General features: G+C 43.7%; 1 long non-coding RNA gene across 1 annotated transcript in view; it reads right to left on the reverse strand.

Moving 5' to 3' along the window:
* Positions 1-1,909: 1,909 nt before the first annotated feature.
* Positions 1,910-25,026, reverse strand: part of LOC129637866 (uncharacterized) — a 42,306-nt gene continuing 19,189 nt past the window's right edge. The window contains exons 2-3 of the long non-coding RNA XR_008707609.1: positions 10,749-10,845; positions 1,910-2,608 (exon numbers count right to left, since the gene is read on the reverse strand). This is a non-coding gene — a long non-coding RNA (uncharacterized LOC129637866). The remainder of the gene's footprint in view (positions 2,609-10,748; positions 10,846-25,026) is intronic.

Raw genomic sequence — 25,026 nt, forward strand, 5'->3', positions numbered from 1 at the left:
ACTACTAATACTTCAGTAATGGAAAAATACTACAAAGCTTCACAGAGGTCCCCTTTCCTACATCTTCATTTTTCTAATGAGGACAAGTTTATTTGATCATGAACTTCTATACCATAATTTACATGGTCCTAAGCTCTGAGATTGGGCTTCCCTGGTGGCTCAGAGGTTAAAGCGTCTGCCTCCAATGCGGGAGACCTGGGTTCGATCCCTGGGTCGGGAAGATCCCCTGGAGAAGGAAATGGTAACCCACTCCGGTATTCTTGCCTGGAGAATCCCATGGATGGAGAAGCCTGGTAGGCTACAGTCCATGGGGTCACAAAGATTTGGACACGACTGAGCGACTTCACTTTCACGTTCACTTTCAAAATCTGTGGTTAAACAGGAATTATTATATTAACATTTTGAAGAGGAGATATCTGTTTAGAAATTAACAAAATTCAGAGATTGACATAGGAAGCCCAGACACCAATTCGCTAATTTACAGAGAATGAAATGTAATGATGAACCTCACATTTTTTCTTTATTGGAGTATAATTGTTTTACCGTGTTATGTTAGTTTGTGCTGTACCAAGTGAATCAGCTATATGTATACATATATCCCCTCCCTCGTGGACCTCCCTCCTACCCCCGCCCCCCAGTCCTGCTCCTCTAGGTCATCACAGAGCACCAGGCTGGGCTCTGTGTGTCATACATCAGATTCCCACTTGAGCTTCACATTCTTATCAGCCTTACCAGAGCACACCTTCCTAAAGAAAACAGAGAAAGAAATATTGACTTGCTTTATAGTCTTTGGATCTTTGTCTAATAATGATTACAGTAAGAAGCTAGACTTGGCAACCCACCGCCCTCTGTGTGCATGCTTCTGTACCTGTCTTTAGCCGCCACCCCTCCCCACCACAGCAGACACACACCCTCTGTATTTTGAATGACTTCTCTAAGGATTGGTTGCTTTACTCACTGTCACATGTACTTTTTTTCCTATTACTTTTCAAAAATAATATTCCTTTTCAAGAGTTCCCACTCCTACCTAGTCAACGGTGTTCTGAATTATGCCCTCCAAGCCTTTCAGCAGAAAGGGTTCTCGGTGAAAAAATGCCAGAGTTTGTAGATCTAAGTATGTCTTTGTGCAGCTTTTACAAATGAATGACAGCTTGACTGGATGCAGCAGCTCGGGTCAGACCCTGACCCCTTGAGAATCCTCCAGATGTCAATCCAGCGACTTCTGGAATTGACCGTGGAGTAGAGAGCTCTCTCTTCCCCCTCCCCTTGCTTGGAAAATCGTTCCCCAAGAAGTGTAACATGTGGATGGTTTGCACCTACTAACAGTAACTAGGAAAACTTATCCTTTAAGAATTTCCAAGCTTAGTCCTTTTTTGAAGTCCTGATAAACTTTATTTGTATATATCACTGATAATAATTCCACACAATTTCAATGAACTTTCAGAAAAGGTAACTTTGGAAACTTAATGAATGAATACTAATGTTAAGTGATAAATACATTATTCTTCAAAATTGGAGAATAATCAAGAAGGGAATTTCCCTTCTACTTATCAACATATTCTATAAGCTATAACAATTAAGAGGTGAGGTCTCAAGAATAGACAAATAGATGAGTGAACTAGGATAAAGTTCCCAAATGGAACCATGTTATGGAGAGATGACATAATTATTCAACAAATCATACAAATTAATGGAGAAGGAAAAGAATATTTGACAAATTACTTGGGATTTAAAAAAAATAACCTATACCTCTCCCACATACACACACACACATTTTTCCTGTTAATCTGTCTTGTGTAAACTTGATTATAACTTCAGTCACAAGGACTCGAGAGGGATAGATGGGGAAATTCTCCCTTCCCCAACACATATAATACACAAAAAAATAACATTCTTGCACATTGCACATCTTTAATATAGTTTAGATAGGTTTGGGGAAAGAATGGGCTTCCCTGGTAGCTCAACAATGAAGAATCTGCCTATAGTGCAGGAGCCACAGGAGATGCAGGCTAGAGCCCTGTGTCAGGAAGATTCCCTGGAGGAGGGCATGGCAAGCTACTCCAGTATTCTTGCCAAGGAAAGGAAGATAAACTCACCAGCTAAATCTACCATGTGGATATAGAATTTTGGTTGAAACTTTCCACAACTTCTGCAAAGAAGGAGAGGCCTTGGGACTTCCCTGCTGATCCGGTAGCTAACACTTTGCACTCCCAATACATGGGGCCTGGGTTCAGTCCCTGGTCGGGGAACTAGATCCCACAACTAAGAGTTCATGTGCTGCATAAAAGATTCCACATGGAAACGAAGATCGAAGATCCCGCATGCTGCAACTTAGGCTGGTGCAACTTCAGTTCAGTTCAGTTCAGTCGCTCAGTTGTGTCCGACTCTTTGCGACCCCATGAATCGCAGCTTAATTAATTTTTTTGAAAAAGGACAGCCCTTGACTTGGGGAAAGTAGTACCTTAATCTTCATGAAGCTTCAATGTGCAGCTGTCCTTACCGCCACCATTGACATATCCTGACACACCCCACCCCCCCCCCCAGCAGTCCAGATGTTTGACAAATGAGATCCGTGGGATTTATGGCAGTAATTCCCATATCAATGTACCTATGGATACAAAAAAAAATAGTCATGTTCAAGTACTTAGGCCTATTGTAGAAGAAGATACTAAGTTTAATACCTACTTTCTCAGTCCAGCCCCTTGCAATTCAGCTTCATTAATTATGGATATTCCTCTACCCTGGCCTTCATGCATAGCCCTGGCCCTGCTTTTCAAACACAAAAACACAAGGTGTCTTTGTTGCTTGAGGAGAGGAGAGGACCTTGTCCAGGTACAGGCACTGCAGCAGAGGGTCCCAAGCCCCAGCCTGTCTCAGTTGGGTGCCCAGATGGCTGAAGGGCAAAAGAAGATGCCCGTTTGGGTGTCCATGGTGAAAGATGGGCTAGGGTGTCCATGGTGAAAGATGGGTTAGGGTGAAGTTGAACTTCACCTCAAGAAAACTTCATGTCCCACCTATGAAAACACCAATGGATACACCAGCAGAGGCAACCAGCAGCTGAAATCAGAAGAGGCCCAAGAAACCACTGAAATATGGCAATGACTTCCTCAATCCTGATCACCTTTCCCAACCAACCAGAGGGTCCGGATGTGAAGGGAGATTAATGGAGTGGCTGGTGTCATGGCCAGACATGCTCTGCAATCCTCTCACCACTTTGGGCTACTCAGGCCCTCTAAGCACGGAGAGTAGAGCTTAGAATTAAATATGATAGTAAAATCAAGTTTGAGATCAAAGTATTCAAGAATACTAGATGTTTAGTAATCAGAAGTGACTAAGAAGTTATTGGATCTGCCTGAGAAACCCTTGAAAGGCAAGAGTGGGTAATTTGACAGCTCATGGTTGATTAAAACAATGGAACAGTTCATCGCTGAACCCCACTGATCACACCCCCTCTACAATTGTTGTTGTTTAGTCATTGAGTCATGTCCAACTCTTTGCAAACCCATGGCCTGCAGCATGCCAGGTTCCTCTGTCCTCCATCTCCCAGAGTTTGTTCAAACTCAAGTCCACTGAGTCACTGATGTTATCTAACCATCTCATCCTCTGCTGCCTCCTTCTCCTTTTTCCTTCAATCTTTCCTAGCACTGATCTTTTCTAATGAGTCTGCTCTTTGCATCAGGTGGCCAAAGTATTGGAGCTTCAGCTTCAGCATCAGTCCTTCCAATGAGTATTCAGGGTTGATTTCCTTTAGGATTGACTAGTTTGATCCCCTTACAGTCCAAGGGACTCTCAAGAGTCTTCTCCAACACCACAGTTCAAAAGCAGTAATTCCTTGGTGCTCAACCTTCTTGATGGTCCAATTCTCACTCTGTACATGAGTACTGGAAAAATCATAGCTTTGACTATATGAACCTTTGTTGTCAAAGTGATGTCTCTGCTTTTTAATATGCTGTCTAGGTTTGTCATAGCTTTCCTTACAAGGAGCAAACATCTTTTAATTTCATGGCTGCAGTTACTGTCTGCAGTGATATTGGAGCCCAAGAAAATAAAATCTTTCACTTCTTCCATTTTTTCCCCATCTATTTACCATGAAGTGATGGAAGTGGATAACATGATCTTAGTTTTTTTAATGCTGAGTTTCAAAGCAGCTTTTCTACTCTCCTTTTTCACCCTCATCAAAAGGCTCTTCACTTTCTGCCATTAGGGTGGCATCATCTGCATATCTTCCAGTTGTGTGTGCTTACGTGCTAAGTCTTCCAGTTAAGTAAAGGTAAATTACTTTTTTGAATTTAACAGTTAGAAAGCTATATATTGGTGATGCTGTTTGTTCATTTTACCTGGAGTTGGGTAACCATTTAATTTTTTCAGGTTTACTATTTTTTTAAGTTTTGAGGGTTCTTCACTTCTATCCTTGATTGTGAATTCTGCCCCATTTGCTTTGTCTTTTCCTCTTTTTATAATTCCTTTCATGACAGATGGGAGTTCTATGCTCTATCTCCTATGCCCATCACTTTCACTCATTTCCTGTTAATTTTGTATATAGTGTCTTTTTCTTGATTCTGACTCTTATTTGGTTAATTTGATTTTCTGCCACATCAGTTCAGTCATTTACTGCTTCAATAATGATCTGATTTAGTTATTGCACTTTTCATCACAGATTGGTTTTGTATATTAACTGCAACATGTCTGGTATCTTCCTGAACATTTAAAGCACTTCTTTTAAAATTCTTTTTGATAGATATATATATGTAAATACACATACAATTAAAGTAGAGTTGATTTACAATGTTGTTTTAGGTGTACAGCACAGTGATTAATTTTTATATTTTTTAAGATTCTTTTTCCTTATAGGTTTCTACAATATATTGAGTACAGTCCCCTGTGCTATACTGTGTTACAGTAGTCCTTGTTGTATCTATTTTATATATTTTATATATAATAGTGTGTATATGTTAATTTCAACCTCCTAATTTACTCCTTTCCCCTTGGGTAACCACAACTTTATTTTCTATGTCTGTGTGTCTATATTTTTAGCAGCCAAAGATGGAGAAGCTCTATACAGTCAGCAAAAACAAGACCAGGAGCTGACTGTGGCTCAGATCATGAACTCCTTATTGCCAAATTCAGACTTCAATTGAAGAAAATAGGGAAAACTGCTAGACCATTCAGGTATGATCTAAATCAAATCCCTTATGATTATACAGTGGAAATGACAAATAGATTCAACAAAATAGATCTGATAGAGCGCCTGAAGAACTATGGACAGAGGTCCATGACATTGTACAGGATGCAGTAATTAAGACCATCCCCAAGAAAAAGAAATGCAAAAAGGCAAAATGGTTGTCTGAGAAGGCCTTACAAATAGCTGAGAAAAGATGAAAAGTGAAAGGCAAAGGAGAAAAGGAAAGATATACCCATTTGAATGCAGAGTTCCAAAGACTAGCAAGGAGAGATAAGAAAGCCTTCCTCAGTGATCACTGCAAAGAAATAGAGGAAAACAATAGAATGGGAAAGACTAGAGATCTCTTCAAGAAAATTAGAGATACCAAGGGAATATTTCATGCAAAGCTGAGCACAATAAAGGACAGAAATCGTATGGACCTAACAGAAGCAGAAGATATTAAGAAGAGGTGGAAAGAACTATACAAAAAAGATCTTCATGACCTAGACAATCACGATGGTGTGATCACTCATCCAGAGCCAAACATCCTGGAATGTGAAGTCAAGTGGGCCTTAGGAAGCATCACTACAGCCAAAGCTAGTGGAAGTGATGGCATTCCAGTTGAGCTATTTCAAATCCTGAAAGATGATGCTGTGAAAGTGCTGCACTCAATATGCCAGAAAATCTGGAAAACTCAGCAGTGGCCACAGGACTAGAAAAGGTCAGTTTTCATTCCAATCCCAAAGAAAGGCAAAGTCAAAAACTGTTCAAACTAATGCACAATTGCACTCATCTCATATGTTAACAAAGTAATGCTCAAAATTCTCCAAGCCAGGCTTCAACAGTACATGAACCATGAACTTCCAGATGTTCAAGCTGGATTAGAAAAAGCAGAGGAACCAGATATCAAATTGCCAACATCCACTGGATCATCAAAAAAGCAAGAGAGTTCCAGAAAAATGTGTACTTCTACTTTACTGACTATGCCAAAGCCTTTGACTGTGTGGATCACAACAAACTGTGGAAAATTCTTCAAGAGATGGGAATACCAGATCACCTGACCGCCTCCTGAGAAATCTGTATGCAGGCCAAGAAGCAACAGTTAGAACTGGACATGAAACAACAGACTGGTTCGAAATCGGGAAAGGAGTATGTCAAGGCTGTATATTGTCACCCTGCTTATTTAACTTCTAAGCAGAGTACATCATGTGAAATGCCAGGCTGGATGAAGCACAAGCTGGAATCAAGATTTCCCAGAGAAATATCAATAACTTCAGATACACAGATGACACCACCCTTATGGCAGAAAGCAAAGAAGAACTAAAGAGCCTCTTGATGAAAGTGAAAGAGGAGAGTGAAAAAGTTGGCTTAAAACTCAACATTCAGAAAACTAAGATCATGGCATCCGGTCCCATCACTTCATGGCAAATAGATGGGGAAACAATGGAAACAGTGAGAGACTTTATTTTCTTGGGCTCCAAAATCACTGCAGATGGTGACTGCAGCCATGAGACTAAAAGATGTTTGCTCCTTGGAAGGAAAGCTATGACAAACCTAGACAGCATATTAAAAAGCAGAGAGATTACTTTGCCAACAAAGGTCCATCTAGTCAAAGCTATGCTTTTTCCAGTAGTCATGTATGGATGTGAGAGTTGGACTATAAAGAAAGCCGAACACTGAAGAATTGATGCTTTTGAACTGTGGTGTTGGAAAAGACTCTTGAGAGTCCCTTGGAGTGCAAGGAGATCCAACCAGTCAATCCTAAAGGAAATCAACCATGAATATTCACTGGAAGGACTGATGCTGAAGCTGAAGCTCCAATACTTTGGCCATCCAATGGGAAGAACTGAGTCATTGGAAAAGACCCTGATTCTGGGAAAGATTGAAGGTGGGAGGGAAAGGGGACAACAGAGGATGAGATGGTTGGATGGCAGGACTGACATGACGGACATGAGTTTGAGTAAACTCTGGGAGTTGGTGATGGACAGGGAGGCCTGGCGTGCTGCGGTTCACGGGGTCGCAAAGAGTCAGTAACGACTGAGCGACTGAACTGAACTGAACTGTGTCTATTTCTGTTTTGTAACTAAGTTCCTCTATATCTTTTTTTAATATTCCACATAGAAGCAATATCATATGATATTTGTCTTTCTCTGCCCAGCTTTCTTCACTTAGTATGTTGTTTTTGAGGTCCATCCATGTTGCTGTAATTCAAGCACTTCTTGAATTATAAGTGAAAGGTCTATTAAGTGGGCTAGTATTTCTAAGTTTTGATTCCTGACTCTGCCATTTAAAACCGGTGTGACCTTTTCACCATAGATAAACTGGTGTTTATCAATAGATAAATAGCTACTATGGAAGCTGTTCCATAGTAGCAGAAAGAAACTGGTACATTGCATTTGAAGGGCTAGAGACAGTGAGGAAACCATACAGATATTCAGCATGCTGGAAATGAGGGTTGCTGGGTTTGTGTGCTCAGACATGAGATTAGAAGTTCGTTCATGAAGGCTCTTATATCATTGAATCAAATTTCAGAATTTTATCCCATAGACACACACTTCTTAAGTAAACATTCCTAGAACTTTGAAACCAAGTATGTCAGGGGCCCCCAAAGACTCAGGAGATTCTTGCCACATATCCTTGGATTGTCAATATTAAGGGATATAAGGAAAACATTACATATTTTAAATTAAACATGTAAATAAGCATATTTTAAATTAAAACAAACTCATACACTTTGGCATGGAACACAAAATCAAAATAAAATTCTAAGATCAGCCTCGATCCTATACAAGCATATGTTGCCTCTGGGGACCCACCCTGACACATGGGGGTACACATATCCTACGTGCTATCTGAGATGCTGTTAAGAGAATCCATCAGCTCTCCAGCAAAGTCTCAGGGTGGGCTCCTCTGATTGTAGAAAAGGCTGCTTCTTCATTCATTCCACAGAAACCTTGAGGGGCCACACACCTTCTCCAAGCTGGGGCAGTTGCTCTAATGAGGTGGTCCAACTGTACAAACACCACAGGCTTTCAGAAGCCACAGTCTCGAACAGAGATAAACTAAAGTCAGTGCTCCTCCCTAATACTGATGTATTTTCAATTTATGCAATCCGGTGTGCAGTGGTCTGCACCATGCCCTGTCTCCAGTGATTAATGGCCTGGCCCCAGCGAGGTCCAAAGAGAAAGAGCCAAAGGAAGCAGATGCAATGGGTTTTATATTATTGTGATGGCAACAAGCTCGTTCTGTGGTGTCAGTGCTGACTGCAGGGTTCTGATTATGAAATATGATGCATGTTGAATTTAATGACTTTCTCTGCCCTTCTGGTGAGTTCACTGCCTTCCAATGTCATTTTCTGTTCTCATCTGAGTGGTAATAAAAGGAATATCATTGACTGTGGTAGCTTGTAACCACTGTGTGTTTTACAATGAATTGAGTTTCAGGACCTCTCTCCCCAGTAGAAAATGCACGGTCAGAAGGATGATTCCAAGCCAGATTCTGGGATCCTAGTCTCCAAGAAGATGAGCGACGAGGTGGAGTTGCCCTTTTTAGAGAATTATTCCCTTAAGAACACTCATTTTTCAAGCGGTTATACATTAAAGGTCAGTTTGAACTAGGGATAGATGATAAAACAGACTCCAAAGCAAAAATGACTATGCCTGCGTGCTTAGTCGCTTCAGTCATGCCCGACACTTTGCAGCCCTGTGGACCATAGCCTGCCAGGCTCCTCTGTCCATGGGATTTTCCAGGCATGAATACTTGAGTGGGTTGCCAAAAATGACTATGGCCTAACCAAAATCATTGCAGAATGGACAAGGTCTAATCTCTTAGTAGGTTCTGGAAGGAGCTCGAAAGCCCTGTTCTTTCTGGACATATTCAGATTAGCTTTTCGTCACGATCCCATGGGAAGGTCATCTCCATTTGGTGGTGGGGAAAAAGAAAGGATTTAATGAGTGACGACTGGGACCAGACCCATGCTAGGCATGCTATAGTATGATGCCACCTACTCTCACAGTATTCTTGTGAGAGCATTACCCTCTTAACTACCCTCATCATATAAATGAGGAAATTTGGGCTTGACAGCGTTCCTAGGGTCATACAGTCAGTGAAGCTCAGAGTCGGTGATCCAGCTCTAGAACCTCCTTCCCTGAAGCATATGTCATGAACCCGAAGCACTAGCATCATTTAGGAGTTTGCCAGAGACACAGATCCTCAGACACCTGCCCACTCGTGCATGTGGAGGTATGAAATGCAAGTCATACATAGACTCTGAGCTGGACAGGGGATAGAAAGCTCCTGACACTTGAGGCAGCCAGGACACACTTCTCTCTTCATTGTTCAGAGGGATGGCTGGGTAATGTCACATTGACCCTCAGAAGCACCCATTGATTATCCATGCTCCTGGGCTTCCCTTGTGGCTCAGCAGGTAAAGAATCTGCATGCAATGCGGGAGACCTGGGTTCTATCTCTGGGTTAGAAAGATCCCCCATAGAAGGGAAAGGCTACCCATTCCAGTATTCTGGCCTGGAGAATTCCATGGACTGTATAGTTCATGGGGTCACGAAGAATCTGACACGACTGAGCAAATTTCACTTTCAAATTCCATATTGCCTGACAATTGCCTGGGAAGCTGGTACATAATACCAACATCACACATTTGGTTCCTTTTTTCAATATTTATACAATTTTTAAAACATTTATTTGTTTGTTTTGGCTGCATTGGGTCTTAGTTGCAGTATGCAGGACTCTTCATTTTGGCATGGATTTTCTAGTTGTGGCACCCACGTTTAGTGGCTCCAAGACATGTGGGATCTTAGTTCCTCAACCAGGGATCGAACCCATATTCCCTGAAATGCAAGGTGCATTGTTAACCATTGGACCAGGAGGGAAGCCCCAAACATTTGGTTTCAGCAGTGCAGTATCTTTATTTAATTTTTTAGTAATTTTTAAAGTAAATAGTTACTAGTTAAGTAAATAGCTACTTAATAATTACTATAATTATTAAGATAGAATTATTGGAGTAGCCAAGTGAAGGCTAGCTGGGACCTCTCTGAATTATCTTTGCAACTTCCTGTACATCTAAATTTATTTCCAAAAAAGATAAAATGTTTAAAAAAATTCAATAGTGCAGATTCCTGCCAATTTGCATCTGCTTCTCCCACTTCCCTCACTCCAGGATTCTGGTCCATTTGGTCTACTGGCAATTCAGATGCAGAAAGGGTACTGCTGGCCATAGCATAAGCATGGCTCCGAGGAGGCATATGATTTGTCAGAGGCTATGGTCTAATCTTACAAGGGCTTCCCTGGTGGTTCAAAGGGTAAAGAATCTGCCTGCAATGCAGGAGACCCTGATTTGATCCCTGGGTCAGGAAGATCCCCTGGAGAAGGGAATGGCTATTCTCTCCAGTATTCTCAACTGAGCGGCTAACATTTTCATTTTTTCCATGGTTTAATCTGGGCTTTCAAGGTGGCACTAGTGGTAAAGAACCCACCTGCCAGTGCAGGAGACATACAAGACATGGGCTCGATCCCTCGGTCGGGAAGAGCCCCTGGAGGAGGAAATGGCAACCCACTCCAGTATTCTTACCTGGAGAATCCCACAGACAGAGGAGCCTTGCAGGCTACAGTCCATGCGGTCGCAAACAGTTGGACACAACAGAATGATAAAACAACAACACTTCTCACTGTGGGTGAAATCAAAGATGGAAGAAAACAACATCAACTCTTTTTGCAAGGAATATATTAATACAATTAGTTTTAGAAAGAAGGGAAATAGGTATTAAACACTAAAAACCAATATATGATGCTATGGAACCAAGTAAATGCCAATAGCTCTAAACCTGGGTGGAAGCAGAGCAAAGTGGGAGGCATTTCAGTTCAGTTGCTCAATCGTGTCCAACTCTTTGAGACCCCATGAATCACAGCACACCAGGCCTCCCTGTCCATCACCAACTCCCGGAGTTCACCCAGACTCACATCCATTGAGTCAGTGATGCCATCCAGCCATCTCATCCTCTGTCATCCCCTTCTCCTCCTGCCCCCAATCCCTCCCAGCATCAGAGTCTTTTCCAATGAGTCAACTCTTTGCATGAGGTGGCCAAAGTACTGGAGTTTCAGCTTTAGCATCATTCCTTCCAAAGAAATCCCAGGGCTGATCTCCTTCAGAATGGACTGGTTGGATCTCCTTGCAGTCCAAGGGACTCTCAAGAGTCTTCTCCAACACCACAGTTCAAAAGCATCAATTCTTCGGTGCTCAACCTTCTTCACAGTCCAACTCTCACATCCATACATGACCACAGGAAAAACCATAGCCTTGACTAGACAGACCTTTGTTGGCAAAGTAATGTCTCTGCTTTTCAATATGCTATCTAGGTTGGTCATAACTTTCCTTCCAAGGAGTAAGCGTCTTTTAATTTCATGGCTGCAGTCACCATCTGCAGTGATTTTGGAGCCCAAAAAAATAAAGTCTGACACTGTTTCCACTGTTTCCCCATCTATTTCCCATAAAGTGATGGGACTGGATGCCATCATCTTCGTTTTCTGAATGTTGAGCTTTAAGCCAACTTTTTCACTCTCCACTTTCACTTTCATCAAGAGGCTTTTTAGTTCCTCTTCACTTTCTGCCATAAGGGTGGTGTCATCTGCATATCTGAGGTTATTGATATTTCTCCCGGCAATCTTGATTCCAGCTTGTGTTTCTTCCAGTCCAGTGTTTCTCATGATGTACTCTGCATATAAGTTAAATAAGCAGGGTGACAATATACAGCCTTGACGAACTCCTTTTCCTGTTCGGAACCAGTCTGTTGTTCCATGTCCAGTTCTAACTGTTGCTTCCTGACCTGCATACAAATTTCTCAAGAGGCAGATCAGGTGGTCTGGTATTCCCATCTCTTTCAGAATTGTCCACAGTTTATTGTGATCCACACAGTCAAAGGCTCTGGCATAGTCAATAAAACAGGAGGCATTTAAAGGACAATAAATGCATAAGCATGGACTCATGTGTGGGCGGTTTTTTGTTTGCTTGTTTTTGTCTTTTTTTTTTTTTTCTGGGAGACTCAGAGCTGGTGGGAAGGATTTGGGTTGGAGGGTAGTGGGAAACCCAACTGAACAAACCAGGAAGACTTCCACTGCCCACAAGGAATCAAGGAATCTCGGGATTATGAGAAACCTGGAGAGACCTTGAAGGCCATCTACCCAACACTTGAATGCTTTCTACAACTTTATCTCTCATCTCACTTACTAGTGGGCAGAAGAGGGTACATGTGATTTTTAAAACCCTATAGAAGGCTTCCGTAAAAAGATCTTACATAAATCCAAGATACCCTGATAACCTCAGAAAAACAAATTACGTATTAAATTTAGAAATCACTTATCTCAACACTTTAATTTTACAAGTGAGTCAACTGGGTCTAAAGAAGTAGAACAACTTCTGAAGGCTATAGAGTTTGGCAGAGCCCACCCTGGTTTAAACATGTAGCCCAGGTCTCTACCTTGACCCAGAATTTCCTGCCTCTATTTTGTGAGTATGTGATTTCTCTCTCTATTTTTTTTTTTAGCCTCTCAGTCCTATCTGACTCTTTGCGACCCCATAGACTGCTGCCTGCCAGGCTCCTCTGTCCATGGAATTCTCCAGGCAAGAATACTGGACTGGGATGCCATTCACTTCTCCAGGGGAATCTTCCTGACCCAAGGATTGAACCCAGGTCTCCTGCACCATAGGCGGATTCTTTATCAGCTAAGCCACCAGGGAAGCCCATGTGATTTCTCTTACTATTCATGAAAAATAGCAATAACCTTCTCTCTCCAAATATCCATTTCCCCCAAGGAATAATGGTTTGGGGAAGAGAGGTTTTGCCATCACAGAGGGAACATTATAATTATTATACAAATGCTAAAATAATCCTGAGCTCTCAGCCCAAACGAAGCTACCTTAATCTTACCTGTGTCTCACACCTGGGGAAACTTGGTTTAGACAAAAAAAGAGAGAAGAATCCATTTCAAGTGTTCTATCTTAAGCCTCTCAGTTTGCACTCAATTTGTTTTCTCACATAGTGATAGGAATTAAAGGCCTTCGCTAGAGTTTAGGCAGCTTGCCAATACCTATTTTATAGCAATAAAATATGTACAAATTAAGGAATCTCATGTGGAAAATTCATTCAACAGCCTCAAAAGCCAAATGAATGGTAATTACTTTGAACACAATGTGGCGGCAATCAAGCACGATTGGATCATGCTTTTAAATGTACGTCTACATTTTAAGAACTAAGATAATTATGAATTATGAAAATAACTAAGGGAGACAATGGCACAGCAAAGCTGTTGTTTATGAAACATGAAGGGACATTTTCAGAGGAGTAGGGGGGAGTGAGTCATTCTCTGCACCTGCCAGGGAATATTGACTGTGACATAGTCACAAAGTACAAGCCTGCTCTGCCTCTCCCCCTAGTCGTCTCCCATGGGGTTTACCACCACGGAGCCCCCTGTTAGCAGGGGTTGATGGGGGTGGGGGGAGTGTTGAGCTTTCCAGCTCCTCTTCCACACAGTGTGGGATTAAACACCCATCCATCATTCTAGGCATCACCATTCTAGTAGATCCACCCCATGTTACGCCTAGAAACACGGATGAAAGTGTTCTCTGAATGATCCGTTGCCAAATCCTCTTTCTCGAAACAAAATTATTCTGAGAAACATCTCTCAGAATGGAGAGTCTGTGAAACATGGCTTTTTTTGCCAACCTTCTGTCTTATGTGAGATCCGGGAACTCGTTCAACCTGCGTGCCTGCGTGCTCAGTCACTCAGTCATGTCTGACTCTTTGTGACCCCATGGACTGTAGCCCGCCAGGCTCCTCTGTCCATGGGATTCTCCAGGCAAGAATACTGGAGTGGGTTGCCATTTCCTACTCCAGGGGATCATCCTGACCCAGGGACTGAACCTGAGTCTCTTGCATCTCCTGCATTGGCAGGCAGATTCTTCACCACTGTGCCACCTGGGAAGCCATTCAACCTGTGTTTCTCAATTTTCCCAACTTGACAGAGGATTGGCTAGCCGATCTCCAGCATGTGTCTATGCCACAATGTGGCCCTTGGAGCTATGAATGGGGCAGCCATGTGGAGTGAGCCCGGGAGACATGGAAAGTGAAAGTCACTCAGTCGTGTCTGACTCTTTGGGACCCTGTGGATTATACAGGCCATGGAATTCTCCAGGCCAGAATACTGGAGTAGGTAGCCGTTCCCTTCTCCAGGGGATCTTCCCAACCCAGGGATCAAACCCAAGTCTCCTGCATTGCAAGCGGATTCTTTACCAGCTGAACCACCAAGGAAACCCAAGAATAATGGAGTGGGTAACCCAGGCCTTCTCCAGGGGATCTGCCCAACCCAGAAATCAAACCGGGGTCTCCTGAATTGCAGGCAGATTCTTTACCAACTGAGCTACTAGGGAAGCCCTAGGGAGATGTGGAGGGGAGGAAAATTACAGGAGGGGTAAGCAGCAAGGTCTCAAGACAGGAGCGTGTCAAGTACACTTGAGGAAGAGTGAGGAAACCATAGGCTCTGGAGTGAATGAAGGAAAGAACAACAGATGAGACCAAGAAAGACACTGAGGCCAGATCACACTGGGCCCCAAAAGCTCTTGTATGTTGGCTTTTTTGCTGCACAAAATAGGAAGTCTGGAGTAATTGTGAGCAGAGGAATGGCATGATCTGAGTTTGAGTTTTACCAGGATTCCTCCAACTTCTGGAAAGAGGGTAGATGGAAGAGGAGTAAGAATCGAAACAGGGAGACAGGAGTCTGTGATAGCCCAGGTAAGAAATGATGATGGATGGTGCCAGGTAGTAGCTTTGCAGATGATGAAAAGTGACCAGATTCTAGCTTCTGTTGGGAGAGAGAGGAGAGGGATGTTGGACAGATTCCCTGATGTAAATCCTTCCTATTAGTCTCCATATAACTGAGAATCCAAACAACCTTGAAGATGAATAGCTTTCCATGGTTACAAATGTTGGTGACTCAGTTCCCAACTCATGACTTTGACATCTTTCATTTGCATTTTAAATTTCCCAATAAAGCTTCAAGAACATATGCATTAATCAAGTTTCATTTCAATATTTTGAACTTCTCTACGAATAACAAGTCCTTACTGTGAGACAACAATTGGCTTATCACAAAATTTTACTGAAACGATGTAAAAGTGGCCATCTTTTCAAAGACCTGCTGTCTTAGGCTGGGTTTTCTCAGTAGAATAAAGCCTGGGAAAGAACTTGTTATGAACAGTTTATTTGGGGAAGTGGTATCCAGGGAACCGGCATGGGGTTTTAAAGTCAGAGAAGGAAGTTGTGTCAATCCAGGGTCTCCAGAGACATAATCTATCAATCTGTCAAGAGAGTTATTTTAATGAATTGGCTCATGCAATTTGGGGGTGGGCAAGTCTGAAAACCACAGAGCAGGCCAACACCCTGGAAACTTAGGTAGGAGTTGATGCTGCTGTCTTAAAGTCGAATTTCTTCTTTTGGGGGAAGCCTCAGTTTTTGCTCTCAAGGTCTTTCAGCTGTTTGGAGAAGGTTGACCCACAACTTCCAGTGTCTTTGTCCCCAAGAATGTCATTGCCATGTCCCCATGGTCATTGCCATAAATTCCTTTAAGTTCAGGGTCCATTGGCTGCCATCCAAGCTTTGCTACCCATTATATTAATTATTTCTGCTTTGCCTTGTCAGTTAAATGCCACTACGTGGCCTTTGCAGCACTGGGGTCCTATTACCCACACTGATAACAGGGAGCTCAGCACATGGCAGTGTCTCCACCCTATAGAAAACAGCTACCAATTAACCTCTCAAGGGATTTGGTGCTCCCCTCACCCAGCACATTTCTGACTGTTTTAGAAAGGTGTAAAACACATTTCTAGATTCTACTGGGGGAGGTGGGGAGAAGGGTGTGAGATGGGAGAGCATTTCAAGTAAGAAGCTGGATTTTCTGGTTTCCTGTAATAAATTACTCTAACATTCCACCTCTCTTGACCTTTTGACCACTAATTCATTCCTCTATCAAAACAATGCTAGCAACCTCACCTTATTTACTGTGAGCCATCATCCTGTGGAAGCTTCGAGAAGCCTTCTTAGCAGTAGAGTAAGACTGGCTCCAAATGACCTTAACCAGGACATTAACCCCAGATTTGAGGTTAACATATACATGTTACTATATATAAAATATTGGCTTCATGGGTGGCATATGGGTAAAGAATCCACCTACCAATGCAGGAAACCCAGGAAACACGGGTTTGATCCCCAGGACGAGAAGATCCCCTGGAGGAGGAAATGGCAACCCACTCTAGTATTCTTGTCTGGAAAATTTCATGGACAGAGGAGCCTGGCAGGCTACAGTCCATGGGGTCACAAAGGGTCAGACACAGCTGAGCACACGAGCACATATATAAAATAGATAATCAACAGGGACGTGCTGTTTAGCACAGAGAACTCTCAATACTCCATAATAACCAATGGGAACAGAATCTGAAAAATAATATGTATGTATACACACATGGGTATAACTGACTCTCTGTGCTGTACCCCTGAAATAGACATTGTCAATCAGCTACACTTAAATTTAAAAAAAAAAAAGAAATAAACTAGGTCTGAATGTATCAACACTGATTTTTTTAAAAAGTCTCCCATTGACAAGGTTGGCTATTGGAAAATAATTCCCTCACGTTTGGAATCTGTGTGTGTTTGATCCTGGGAGGGTGGGGTGGCAGTGAGGAGATCCCTCAGACATGGACCCTGAGAAAATCTGAAATGGAAAGAGAGTGATTCATGGTTCAGACGAGACAAGGTGTTGTCATCACCTGTGTGAAGCTGGCTTTTGTCAGCATAATCTGATGTGGAAGCGGGCCAAGAGAGGTGAGGTGAGACACACCCACCCTGTGTGAAGGAGTGTGGAAGAAAGGCCGCTCATCTTTCCACAGGCTCTGCTCTCACACAGGCAAAATCGGGCTGTCCATCAATGTCTTCCTCCTGTGGGCAACTGGCACCCAGTCTCCCCAGGGTCCTTTGGAAAACCGTGTGGATCCACCTCAATACTTTCCCAGTGAGGGATGAGAACGCTGAAGTATTTACTGACCAACTTCTGTCGCTCATAGGCTGCAGGTCACTCCCACGGAACTAACTCCCAATGAGTCCAGCCGACCCCCAAGCTCAAGACATGAACACAGTCTTATGACGGGTCAAGCCCCTCAGGCAGAGAGATGCAGGAGGCCATCAGGAGGGAGGGGACCTCTGCAGGTGACCTTCAGGACAGGCAAACAACTGTTGAAACCGGAAATGTTTTCTACAAGTATTTTTGCCCCTTCAACCACTATTGGGCAGAGGTTGGATCCATTGAAATGGTTGGTTCCATGAATTTACATGTCTTCCAAATCCTTTTTCAGTCAGTTCAGTTCAGTCACACAGTCGTGTCTGACTATTTGCGACCCCATGGACTGCAGCATGCCTGGCTTCCCTGTCAATCACCAACCCCCGAAGCCTACTCAAACTCACATCCATTGCATCGGCCATGCCATCCAACCATCTCATCATCTGTTGTCCCCTTCCCCTCTCACCTTCAATCTTTCCCAGCATCAGGGTCTTTTCCAATGAGTCAGTTCTTCACAATAGGTGGCCAAAGTATTGGAGTTTCAGCTTTAGCATCAGTCCTTCCAATGAATATTGAGGGTTGATTTCCTTTAGGATGGACTGGTTGGACCTCCTTGCAGTCCAAGGGACTCTCAAGAGTCTTCTCCAACACCACAGTTCAAAAACATCAATTCTTTGGCACTCGGTTTTCTTCACAGTCCAATTCTCACATCCATACATGACTACTGGAAAAACCATAGCTTTGACTAGATGGACCTTTATTGGTAAAGTAATGTCTCTGCCTTTTAATACACTATCTAGGTTGGTCATAGTTTTTCTTCCAAGGAGCAAGCATCTTTTAATTGCATGGCTGCGGTCACCATCTGCAGTGATTTCGGAGCCCCAAAGAATAGTCTCCCACTGTTTCCACTGTTTCCCCATCTATTTCCCATGAAGTGATGGGACCGGATGCCATGATCTTAGTTTTCTGAATGTTGAGCTTTAAGCCAACTTTTTCACTCTCCTCTTTCACTTTCATCAAGAGGCTCTTTAGTTCTTCTTCACTTTCTGCCATAAGGGTGGTGTCATCTGCATGTATGAGGTTATTGATATTTCTCCCGGCAATCTTCATTCCAGCTTGTGTTTCATCCAGCCCGGCATTTCACATGATGTACTCTGCATGTAAGTTAAATAAGCAGGGTGACGATACACAGCCTTGACGTACTCCTTACCCAATTTCGAGCCAGTCTGTTGTTCCATGTCCAGTTCTAACTGTTGCTTCTTGACCTGCATACAGATTTCTCAGGAGGCAGGTCAGGTGGTCTGGTATTCCCACCTCTTTAAGAATTTCCACAGTTTGTTGTGATCCACACAGTCAAAGTCTTTGGCATAGTCAATAAAGCAGAAGTAGATGTTCTTCCAGAATGCTCTTGCTTTTTTGATGATCCAGTGGATATTGGCAATTTGATCTCTTATTCCTCTGCCTTTTCTAAAACCGGCTTAAACATCTGGAAGTTCATGGTTCACAAACTGTTGAAGCCTGGCTTGGAGAATTTTGAGCATTATTTTTGCTAGCATGTGAGATGAGTGCAATTGTGCAGTAGTTTGAACATTCTTTGGCATTGTCTTTCTTTGGAACTGAAATGAAAAGCATCATGACCATTTTCTAGTCCTGTGGCCACTGCTGAGTTTTCCAGATTTGATGGCATATTGAGTGCAGCACTTTCACAGCATCATCTTTTAGGATTTGAAATAGCTCAACTGGAATGCCATCACCTCCACTAGCTTTGGTCGTAGTGATGCTTTCTAAGGCCCACTTGACTTTGCATTCCAAGATGTCTGGCTCTAGCTGAGTGGTCATACCATCGTGATTATCTGGGTCATAAAGATCTTTTTTGTACAGTTATTCTGTGTATTCTTGCCACCTCTTCTTAATATCTTCTGCTCTGTTAGGTCCATACCATTTCTGTCCTTTATTGTGCTCAGCTTTGCATGAAATGTTCCCTTTGTATCTCCAATTTTCTTAAAGAGATCTCTAGTCTTTCCCATTCTATTGTTTTCCTCTATTTCTTTGCACTGATCACTGAGGAAGGCTTTCTTATCTCTCCTTGCTATTCTTTGGAACTCTGCATTCAAATGGGTATATCTTTCCTTTTCTCCTTGGCCTTTTTCCATCCCCCAATCTCCTGATATCTTCCCATTCCACCCAGACTCAGCTCACAGTGCCACCTCTTCCAGGAAGCCTTAATTGCTTGTTGCTCTGGGATGCTGAGCTTCTCAGGTGGCTCAGAACATGTGCGCCAATGCAGGAGACGTGGGTTCAATCCCTGGGTTAGGAAGATCCCCTGGAGAAGGAAATGGCAACCCACTCCAGTATTCTTGCCTGGGATATCCCATGGACAGAGGAGCTTGGCAGGCTATAGCCCATAGGGTCGCAAAGAGTTGGAACGACTTAGCGACTAAACAATAACATTAGCCAGCATCTGGTAAACCTTCTTCCCATGAAAGGCACTTCTGAAGCACCCCTCAGATGCATCAGGGTTTTATTTCTGAATAAATGCTCATCCTCTTCAGTCTTCCCATTCCTGGGCTATCAGAAGTTTTTAAATTCTCTTGTAAGGCTGCTGCCTGAAGCCTATGTGAAGGGAAACAGCAGAATAAATGCTCTGATGGCTGAGAAAGAATAGACATGCCTGCAGTACAAGACATTATCTTAAAGCCACTACAAAAGACCTCGTCCCACTTATTAAAAGTGGCAGACAATGCCAGAGCACCCGAGCGCCGGGCCAAGGAGCTTGCAAGGGCAATCCTCACCACCATTCAGTGTTAACAGGCGACAAGTTCTGATAGCCCAAGAACGTCTAATTCGTGGCTGCCTTCACTTTCCTAGAGCAGATACCCAAATTGATTCTGCCTCCTTCAGACTCGATGTGTGAAAAGGCTGATTGACAGAAACACCTAAGGGTAATACGCCTGCCAAGTGATTGGTTAAACAGCTATTCATTTTGAAATATATCTTCGAGAGGCAGAATAACAGAGGGCCGCTGTAGTGTGCGGCCCATTAATTATTCAGTTGACAAGAAAATTACCCTTTGGATCAACATTAGTGGAGGCTTGTCGGGATGGGGTGGGGTGGGGGAGGCGAGTGGAGGACAACATTCCACAGGGTTATCTGCACAGACAGCCACGAGGCCCTCCTAGGTCTGGAAGGAGTGGGTTTGTGTATAAAGCGGAAAGAGTGTGAGGATGAAGCCTCCCGCCCAAGTTCCTGTTTGTGTGATTTAGTGGAATTGATTGAACCTTCTTAAGCCTCGTGGTCCTGATCCATAAAATGGGGATGCCAAAAGCAGCCTCAAGGGGACTTCCCCGGTGGTCCAGTGGATAAGAACCCACCTGCCAATGCAGGGGACCTCGGTTCGATCTTTGGTCCGGGAAGATCCCACATGCTGTGGAGTAACTAAGCCCATGCACCACAATTACTGAGCCCTGACCCTAGGGCTCACATGCCACAAGAGGAGAAGCCACCGCAATGAGAAGCCTGCTTACTGCAATGAAGAGTAGCCCACGCTCACTACAACTACAGAGAGCCCGATCACAGCAACAAGACCCAGCGCGGCCATAAATAAACAGCCTCAAGCATAGTTATGAGTCAATGAAAACACAGGTGAAGCCTCTGACCTGCAAGGATGCTTGTTCATTGTGTGTGCATTTTCTTCCATGGTTTCCATGTGATCTGTGCCAGTTTCCTGGGTACCCAGTTGTAAGGAAAACCACGAGACCAAATGGCTGGGTGCAGGCACCTGCTCCTTCAACTCTACCCGGCAGGATGCTGAGCCATGGGGTCCAGCCTGGGAGTTCCTCAGGGGTGTTTGTCCTGCTAGAATGTGGGGTCTGGAACCATCTGCTGCTCCCCGGCCCAGGTCTGAATTTCTGGAGGGAACTAAGCCTTGTGTTCATCTGCCAGCTGGTGGCAACCTCTTCATCTTCCCCACTGAGTGGGGTCAGTCAAGCTGGCTGGCTCTCCTCTGAGTTCACATCTGTCTCCTGGATCACTCTTAGTTTCTCTCTGGGACTGATCCAGATTGTGAAACCCACTCCAACCCATGGGGGCTCTGGATCTAGCTGGCGCCTTCACACTGGGTCACTGGGGGAAAGTTGAATAAAAGGAGCCAGTGACAAAATCATAAGCTGTTACCAGCCTAAGCCTGCATGGACAGAGTGGGAAGTGCTGAACACCGCCCAGAGAGAGGGAGGGCTAGAGACTGGCTGACGCATTTCATGGAGGCATACACCTGGGCAACCTTGCAGGAAGGGAGCTGAGAGAATAAACTTGGAGCCCACCCTCTCTCCTCCCATGGGCTGAGCTCAACCGGAAGCCAGAGGGTGAGGAACCCTGTTGACAGAGTCCAAACAGGTCAGCCTTCTGGGGCATAGACCGTGATGGGCAGAGATGAAAGAGGAGTGATGGGAAGGCGGCCAGCACTCAGTCCCACATGGATGCTGTATAACACTGAACCTGAGGCCACCAGGACCTCTTAGAAACACTGGACCCCTCTTAGGCGCCACTGTGAGCTCACTCAGCCCCGTCTCTGACTCCAGCAGCTACATCAACAAGCAGTTTTGAGCAGCCTGAGGCCACAGCAGGGCTTCCCTCATAGCTCAGTCAGTAAATCATCTGCCTGCAATGCAGGAGACCCAGGTTCGAATCCTGGATTGGAAAGATTTCCCCTGGAGAAGGAAATGGCAACCCATTCCAGTATTCTCGCCTGGAGAATCCCATGGACAGAGAAGCCTGGTGGGCTACAGTCGAGGCCACAGCATGGGGTATTTGCAGGCATCCCTCGCCTTCCACCCATGGAAAACCAGAAATGAAGAGGACTAACAGCTTGGGGCTATGCTTGACCATGAAGGCATAAATGCACTTCCTCCTTCTCTCAACAACAATTCGGAGGCATATTGCCTAAGCGGCCTTAAAAGGTCTGTCTGGATTATGTGGATAAAGAAGATGAATATATGTGTGTGTGTGTGTGTGTGTGTGTGTGTGTACATATATAATAGAATACATACTTGTTTAGCTAAGTCATGTCCGACTCTTTGTGACCCCATGGACAGCAGCACGCCAGGCCTCCCTGTCCCTCACTATCCCCTGGAGTTTGCCCAAGTTCATGTCCATGGACATGGACATAATAGAATACTATTCAGCCATAAAAAGAATGAAATTTTGTTATCTGCAGGAACATGGATGGACCTAGAGATAATCATACTAAGTAAGTCAGAAAGAGAAAAGGAAATACTATATCACTAATGTGTGGAATCTAAAAAATAAAACAAACTAGTAAACATAACAAAAAAGGAGCAGACTCACAGATATAGGGAACAAACTAGGGGTTACCAGTAGTAAGAGGGGCAAGCTAGGGGTAGGGGTTAGGAGGTATGAACTACAATATATGTAAAATAAATAAGCTACAAGGATATATTTAACAATATGGGGAATACAGCTACTATTTTATAACTATAAATGGAAGATAACCTTTAAAAATTGTGAATCACTATGTTGTATACCTGAAAGTTTGAAAATATCGCACATCAACTATACTTGAGTTAAAAAATAATAAAATAAAACACAGCAATCAAAGAAAAATATAAGATCTGGATTCTGATTCTGAATTCCAACCCACTGGGTCCCAGAACATGCAATCTCCACCTGGTTCCTTGGGCCCCTTTGCCCCAGCAGATAATACTACCTCCTGCTCTAGATTTTAGACTCCCAAACCTGATGGCCACCACTCCCTAAATGCCCTGTCCAATCTAGTCTGTAAAAGTCAGAGTACAGGCAGGAAACTGGTACCAAACTGGGTAAGGGATTTATTTACACAGGTACAAGTTTTACTGCCTGTGGATCTGGAATCGGGTAATGTCTTCCATGGTAGGCAACCCTGGAACTCCTCCTGGTGTTGGTTTTCTAGATTTCTCCAGTTCCCTGCCATCATTTCCGGGATAAACTATCTCCATTCAAGGTCTCAAAACCTGCTTCTCAGGTCAAGGGGGTGCCTTAGCTATTGGGCTGGCCAAAACATTCTTTTGGGTTTTTCAGGAAGATGTTATGGAAAAACCTGAACTAGAGTTTTGGCCACTCAGTCATGTCCAACTCTTTGTGATCCCATGCATGACAGACGTCCAGGCTCCCCTGCCCATGGGATTCTCCAGGCAAGAATATTGGAGTGGGTAGGCATTCCCTTCTCCAAGGATTTTCCCAACCCAGGGATCAAACATAAGTCTCCTGCATTTCAGGCAGACTCTTTACTGTCTGAGCCATTGGGCACTGGTTCTCAAGAGTGATTTGACAAAACTTCCAGAAAGTCCAGCCACTTCAGAGCCTGTTAAGTTCTTCCTAACTCATACTTGAAGCCCATCCCTCACTCTCCTCACAAGCCATTGGGAACAACTGGGATGCCTGGCTATTCTCTGACCACTGTGCTCTGAAAACAGTTCATTTGTCTTCTCTCCAGCCCTTGGATCCATCTTTTTGACCAAGTCCCTAGAAAGCACCATGCACACACTTTCCTTGCACCTTGAAACCATGAGTGGTTCTCTCTGGACTGAAGGTAGTAGGAGAATTAGGACCCAATCGGGGTTGCCTGTCAAAAGATGATGGTGATGGGGACTTCATTGGCAGTTCAGTGATTAAGACTCCGTGCTTCCAACTGCAGGGAGTGTGGGTTCAATCCCTGGTCTGGGAACTAATAGTGTGGCTCATGAAATGGCCAAAAATTAAAATAAATAAGAGTCATGGTAATCATTTTTTTTTAAAAGATGGTGGTGATGGAGACAAAGAGATATGGAGTTGAGAAGTATCAAGGAGACAGAAGTACAGGATTTAATGATTGTGGAAGGCTCAGGAAAGACAAAGGCAGGGGTGGATCCAGTCTTCTCCCTTGAGCAGCTGGGTCAATGGGGTACCATTTGCCAGGTCATAGTCTAAGAGGGAGTTTCCCAATGGAGGTCATAGAAATTCTAATCATTCTTGATTCCCTCCCTACCAAATGTTCACCTCTTTATATAGCCTCTTCAAATATCCATCTGGTTTCCTCTGAGTGTTTGGTTATAGAGCTCCATTTATAGGTTAAAATATATTCTCTTTTAGTTGAAGTAACACAAGGTGGAATTTTTTTAAATTCAACTTTGCCAAGAAACGTAGAGCAAACCATCTTATAATGAAGACTTGGAAGAGTTACAGGTTAGCCTGCCTGGCAGGTTGCTAAGCCTGGAGTTCCTTACTTCCTCTTCTGAGCACTACAAAGGGCTTTACCCATCTCTCCCAGGCTTCTGGGTTCCGGCAATTACCCCGCCATCTGCCTTCTATTTCCTGAGTTGATGGGACATATTAGCCACATTCATGGCCCTAATTGAACCATGGATGGTGCCCACACCCATACCTGCCATGAGAGCCAGAGCCCGGGAATGAGGGAGGTCAATGTGGACACATTAGAATATACATTCCAGAATGGCTATGGGGAACTCTCATGGCAAAGAACAAACACAAAATCCCAGATAATCATTCCAAACAGTGGGGGAGCAAGATGGAAGCAGCCCACATGGCTGAAAAGACCAGAGCCCAAAGCTGGAGACGGGGAGGTGGCAGAATGAAGGCTCCTGGAATGGAGTCAACAGTCCAAGAAAGGATAGCCCTTGCAACAGTCCTCACGTGCTGGTGGCAAACGTCTTTCTACACACCGTGCTGGGGAAGGACACAGATGACTCTTGGTACAT

The sequence above is a fragment of the Bubalus kerabau genome, chromosome 23 (genome assembly GCF_029407905.1).
Source record: "Bubalus kerabau isolate K-KA32 ecotype Philippines breed swamp buffalo chromosome 23, PCC_UOA_SB_1v2, whole genome shotgun sequence".
Classification (NCBI taxonomy): Eukaryota; Metazoa; Chordata; class Mammalia; order Artiodactyla; family Bovidae; genus Bubalus; species Bubalus kerabau.